This window comes from Bos mutus, chromosome 11 (genome assembly GCF_027580195.1).
Source record: "Bos mutus isolate GX-2022 chromosome 11, NWIPB_WYAK_1.1, whole genome shotgun sequence".
In the NCBI taxonomy this organism is placed as follows: domain Eukaryota; kingdom Metazoa; phylum Chordata; class Mammalia; order Artiodactyla; family Bovidae; genus Bos; species Bos mutus.
This window is the reverse complement of record NC_091627.1, coordinates 24,663,413-24,670,103: the sequence shown is the minus strand read 5'-3', so window position 1 is coordinate 24,670,103 and position 6,691 is coordinate 24,663,413. Positions and strand designations below refer to the sequence as shown.

The 6,691-nt window shown below is 37.6% G+C and overlaps 1 non-coding gene across 1 annotated transcript; it reads right to left on the bottom strand.

Annotated features, from left to right (window-relative positions):
- Positions 1-1,522: 1,522 nt before the first annotated feature.
- Positions 1,523-1,594, bottom strand: TRNAL-GAG (transfer RNA leucine (anticodon GAG)). The gene has a single exon. It is a non-coding gene; the product is annotated as a tRNA-Leu (tRNA).
- Positions 1,595-6,691: the final 5,097 nt, after the last annotated feature.

Sequence of the window (6,691 nt, the reverse complement as noted above, 5' to 3'; positions counted from 1 at the left end):
ATCCACCTAAAATGAAGGAGATCCAGGTTTGATTCCTTTGTTGATATCTTGGAGAAAGAAATGACAGCCCACTCCAGTATTCTTACTGGAAGAATCCCAAGGACAGAGGAGCCTGGTGAGCTATAGTCCATGGGGTCGCAAAGAGTCATATACCACTGAATGACTAACACTTTATATATTTTACCACTTTACTATACCTTGGAACAGCAAACACTGGTGTGATGGTTAGCATCAAGTCAGCAGATGTTATTGTATGTTTTAGAGTTAATATTAAAGACTCAGGTATATAATCATTGCATAAGATCATGTTTGACATCCCTAGAAAAGGAGAAGTCAAAGTAGTTCAGGACCAGAAGGCACAACCTGGGGCAGAGGTGGATTACTCTGACTTTCTTATAGCTTATCATAAATATTTTGCTTGACCATAGTATTAGAGAACTACAGGATACTCAGCTTTCCTCCAACTGGGAAAATTTATCCGAGCTAGAAGGGACCATAGAAGTTCTCAAAATAATTCCCCTATATGGAAGAAGAAGCAGAGACTGTACACAAACTCACAGGATGATATAATGGGGAAGCCAGAATTGAAAGTCAGACTGGTCTCATAATTATAAAGTCAGCATCGGAAAGGCCTTCAGGGTCACTTAGTAACCACCCCACTTCCCTTCAGTAGGTATCCTCTGTGCTTTCTGACTCCCACTCCAGAGTTGTATCAATGTTCCATGACTGTACACCAATCCACACTGGTGATGACACCATACACAAATCTAAGAGAACTTTTAAAATCATTTTCCTTTATTGAAATGCACAAATTAAGTTCTTTATTGATTATGTCAGGAAGAAGCAAGGAAGTCTCTGAGCAAGCAAAATTTTTCATTAAATCCATACTCATTACTTACTGGAAATACTCCAGATTCCCACATGGAGCCTTTTAGTACATTCTTTGTATACCTTTTATACACACAAGTTCCCCTAAGGAGAAGCAGAACGTTAGAAGCAGGAGTTGGCCACAGGGACTGAGACAGAAAACTAAAAGGGCAAAAATGAATTGAAGAAGTTTCACTATGGCCATTTAATAGTAGAGGTACTCAGAGCCCATGTGTTTTCAAGGGGGGGAAAGAAAAGGTCTCAATTATCTGAATCTTAAATTGTTAGCATAGATACCACTCAAGATACTTTTCAGAGAGTTTATCCCCATTTTGCTGATCCTATTTAGAAAAACATGTTTTGCCCAATGGAGACTCAAATCATTGAAAACAAATAGCTATGACAAACCTAGATAGCATTTTAAAAAGGAGAGACATCACTTTGCCCACAAAAGTCCATATAGTCAAAACTATGTTTTTTCCAATAATCATATACCGATGAGAGAGTTGGACCATAAAGAAGGCTGAAAATTTGTCTCACAGTTGTGTCTGATTCTTTGCGATCCCATGGACTGTAGCCAGCCCAGCTCCTCTGTCCATGGAATTCTCCAGGCAAGAATAAAGGAGTAGGTTTCCATTCCCTTCTCCAGAGGATCTTCCCAACCCAGGGTTCGAACCCGGGTCTTCTGCATCTCAAGCAGATTCTTTACCAACTGAGCCACTAGGGAAGCCAGTAAGAAGGCTGAGTACCAAAGAACTGATGCTTTTGGTTATTAAGTGACCCCGAAGGCTTTTCTAATGCTGACTTTATAACTCTATAAGACCTGTCTGACTTGATGCTGTGGTGCTGGAGAAGACTCTTGAGAGTCCTTTGGACTGCAAGAAGATCAAAACAGTCAATCCTAAAGGAAATCCACCCTTAATATTCATTGGAAGGACTGATGCTGAAGCTGAAGCTTCATTGCTTTGGTCACCTGATACAAAGAGCCAACTCATTGGAAAAGATTCTAATACTGGCAAAGACTGAGGGCAGGAGGAGAAGGGGGTGACAGAGAATGAAATGGTTGGATGGCAACACTGACTCACTGGACATGAGTTTGAGCAGACTCTGGGAGCTAGTGAAGGACAGGGAAGCCTGGTGCGCTGCAGTTCACGGGGTTGCAAAGAGGTGGACATGGCTTAGTGACTGAACAACAGTGAAGGTACATTTCTCAGAATTAGAAAAAAAAAAAAGATGAAAAACTTCAAGTTGAAGAGGAGAGATGAGGGGTGGAGATGATATCTGATATACCATAATGAGGTTCAAAGCAAAAATTCTAAAACTTCCAAAGGAAAGATACAGATCATATATGAAGGAACAAGATTTTATTTTCCAGCAGTAACACTGATGCAAGGAGATAATGAAGTAACATCGAGTATTTGAAGAAAAGGAATTTAGAATTCAAAATATAATTTCTAGCCAAACTGTCATTCATATATGAAAGCATGATAAAAATATTCTCTGGCATCCAATACTTCAGAAATTTTTCCTCACAAAGGCAAACATTGAAAAGGGATCAAACATGTTGGTAAAATTTGTATTTGCCTAAAAAATAAGTCTTCCCTGCAATGCGGGAGACCTGGCTTCAATCCCTGGGTTGGGAAGATCCCCTGGAGTATGGAATGGCTACTCACTCCAGTATTCTGGCCTGGAGAATTCCATGGACTGTATCATCCATTGGGTCGCAAAGAGTCAGACATGACTGAGCAACTTTCACTTTCAAAAAAATAAGTTAGGGCTTAAAAAGTAGGAATTTAACTATAATAATCCACAGTTTATCCAGAGATTTAAAGTTTAAACAACATCAATATGGTGGGTATGGATGGAGAGCTAAGGAATATGAGAGGCTGCTAAGTTCTTACCTTCTGTAAATTGATGGGGGTACTGATTTTTAAAATATAATAAAAGATTTTTAAATAATGGGACATGTTAATATAATCTACCAAAATGTCAGAAACTAGCTTATGTATGTGTATAATTCAAGTAAACATCAGTTCAGTTCAGTTCAGTCGCTCAGTTGTGTCTGACTCTTTTTGACCCCATGAATTGCAGCATGCCAGGCCTCCCTGTCCATCACCAACTCCCGGAGTTCACCCAAACTCATGTCCATCGAGTTGGTGACGCTATCCAGCCGTCTCATCCTCTATTGTCCCCTTCTTCTCCTGCCCCCAATCCTTCCCAGCATCAGAGTCTTTTCCAATGAGTCAACTCTTTGCATAAGGTGGCCAAAATATTGGAGTTTCAGCTTTAGCATCAGTCCTTCCAAAGAACACCCAGGACTGATCTCCTTTAGGATGGACTGGTTGGATCTCCTTGCAGTCCAAGGGACTCTCAAGAGTCTTCTCCAACACCACAGTTCAAAAGCATCAATTCTTCGGCGCTCAGCTGTCTTCACAGTTCAACTTTCACATCCATACACGACCACTGGAAAAACCATAGCCTTGACTAGACAGACCTTTGTTGGCAAAGCAATGTCTTTGCTTTTGAATATGCTATCTCAGTTGGTCATAACTTTCCTTCCAAGGAATAAGCGTCTTTTAATTTCATGGCTGCAATCACCATCTGCAGTGATTTTGGAGCCCAGAAAAATAAAGTCTGACACTGTTTCCACTGTTTCCCCATCTATTTCCCATGAAGTGATGGGACCAGATGCCATGATCTTCATTTTCTGAATGTTGAGCTTTAAGCCAACTTTTTCACTCTCCTCTTTCACTTTCATCAAGAGGCTTTTTAGTTCCTCTTCACTTTCTGCCATAAGGGTGGTATCATCTGCATATCTGAGGTTATTGATATTTCTCCCGGCAATCTTGATTCCAGCCTGTGCTTCTTTCAGCCCAGAGTTTCTCATGATGTACTCTGCATATAAGTTAAATAAGCAGGGTGACATAAATGGATGAAATTCATCAAGGAAAAGACAAAATTAAATTAGATTTTATTATTCAGTGTATATGCTATTTACAAAAGACACAATACAAGGTTGAAAGTAAAATGATGGGGGAAATAGGACAAATATTAAGTAAGAGAAAGCTTGGTTAACTACATTAATAAGGTAAAATAGAGAGGTTCATATGATAAAATGTAAGTTTAGAAATCATAGCAACTTCAGTTGTTTTTAAACTTTAAGCCACAACACATGTGGAGCAAAATATATCAAGATAAGGAGAAAAATCCTCCATCCTATTTGAAGATAACACATCCCTCCTGGTTATTGATATTACAAGTAGAAAATAATTAGAAGGGGTATAAAAGATATGAAAAACTTAGTTAATAATCTTGACCAATGAACAAGTACAGAGTTCCTCCAATAATTAGAGAAGAGACACTTTTTTAAACTATGCATAGGTCATTTAGAAAAAAATGACTAGGTATTAAGGCTTCCCTTATGGCTCAGCTGGTAAAGAATCCGCCTGCAATGCGGGAAACCTGTGTTTGATCTCTGGGTTGGGAAGATCCCCTGGAGAAGGGAAAGGCTACCCACACTCCTGTATTCTAGCCTAGAGAATTCCATGGACTGTATAGTCCATGAGGTCACAAAGAATCGGACACGACTGAGCGACTTTCACTTTCACTTAAGGAAAAAGGAAGCCTTGAAAAATTAAATTTCAAAAAAAATTATACAAGCTATCACCTTTGAACACAAAATAATTTTAATCTAAGTTTTAAAATGTTTCAACATTTCATTTGGAAACTATAATATGAATGCTAAAAAGCTTACATGTTAAAGAATAAGTTATAATTAATATTTTAAATATTTAGAACTCAATAAGGAATACAAAATATGTCAATACTTGTGTGATATGTAGTAACATATTTTCTAATACAAAGCCATTAATTACATATATATAAAAGGAAACCTCAAAATTAACAAGTGTCTATCTTAAGAAATGAGAAAAACAAGATAAAACCATAGAAAGAAGGAGGAGATAAAATTAAAAGCAGAAATCAACAAAATAAAATACAAAGATAAAGCATAAAAGATTAATAAAGTCAAAAGTTGGGACAAAAAAAAAAATCAAACTTCTGGCAAGATTGAGCAAGAGAAGGCAAAAATTAAATAGTAAATGAAAAGTGTGAGAAAATTTGGGTCATAAACACAGATAAAGAAAAATTTAGAAAAGATAGGAAAATAATATAACAATATTTGCTGGTAACTTTGAAAACTTAGGTGAAGTGAATAAATACTGTACTTAGAAAAATATTAAACTAAATTAAAAAAATAATAAGTTGAACAGTCTTATATTAATCGATACAGCAATTAAAACTGATCCAGAAAGAAAACATCAGGCCAGATGATTTTCTCAGTTCAATTTAGTTCAGTTGCTCAGTCATGTCTGACTCTTTGCAATGCCATGGACTGCAGCTCTCCAGGCTTCCCTGTCCATCACCAACTCCCAGAGCTTGCTCAAACTTGTGTCCATTGAGTTGGTGATGCCATCCAACCATCTCATCCTCTGTCATTCCCATCTCCTCCTGCCTTCAATCTTTCCCAGCATCAGGGTCTTTTCCAAGGAGTCAGTTCTTCGCATCTGGGGGCCAAAGTATTGGAACTTCAGCTTCAGCATCAGTCCCTCCAAAGAATATTCAGGACTGATTTCCTTTAGATTGACTGGTTCAATCTCCTTACAGCCCAAGGGAATCTCAAGAGTCTTCTCCAATGCCACAGTTCAAAAGCATAAGTTCTTCGATGCTCAGCTTTCTTTATGGTCCAACTCTCACATCCATACATGACGACTAGAAAAACCATAGCTTTAATTAGTCAGACATTTGTTGGCAAAGTAATGTCTCTGCTTTTTAACACGCTGTCTAGGTTGGTCATAGCTTTTCGTCCATGGAGCAAGAGTCTTTTAATTTCATGGCTACAGTCACCATCTGCAAGGATTTTGGAGCCCAAGAAAATAAAGTCTGTCACTGTTTCCACTGTTTCCCCACCTATTTGCCATGAAGTGATGGGACTGGATGCCATGATCTTAGTCTAGGCAAGTACTATCTAACTTTCGAGGAATATGTTATTTTCTTTTTAGATAGCAGAAAAGGAAAGAATATGCCTCAAATAACCCTATTTATTCTATAAAGCCAGTATAACAATAATGCCAAAATTAGCATAAGGCAGGATTACTGGACCATGTCATTCATTAGCATACAATCAAAACTACTAAACAAAGTATTAGCAAATATAATTATTATATGCACCCAAGTTGAGTATTTCCCAAGCATACAAGGATGGTTTAATATTAGAACATTTCAGAATATAATTCATCACATTCACTGATTAAAACTGAACAAAAGAGGTAAGCTATATATGACCATTTTGACAGATGCAGAAAAACATTTGATAACATTCAGCACCCATTCGTGATAAGACTTTTACTAAATTAGGAAATAGAAGTAAATTTCCTTTATTCAGTAAATTAAGTCTATTAAGAATTTAATATAGGCACATTTCTATAGGAATAGGAAACTGTTAGAAGCATTCTCTTTAAAGTTAAGAATGAGAGAAAATTTTATTCTCTCCTTCAGTCGTGTCCGACTCTGTGCGACCCCATGCACTGCAGCCCACCAGGCTCCTCTGTCCATGGGATTTTCCAGGCAAGAGTACTGGAGTGGGGTGCCATTGCCTTCTCCTCACATCTAGGCAACCTCAAACTGATGAGTGCAGCCAGTGCAATGAGATCAGAAAAAAAAAAAAAGAATAGATTTAGGAAAATTTAGAAAGTTTTGAATAAAACTGTCATATATCAATAAATGATTAAAAGCAGTAAGAGAGTTTATCAAGGTGACTGCACAC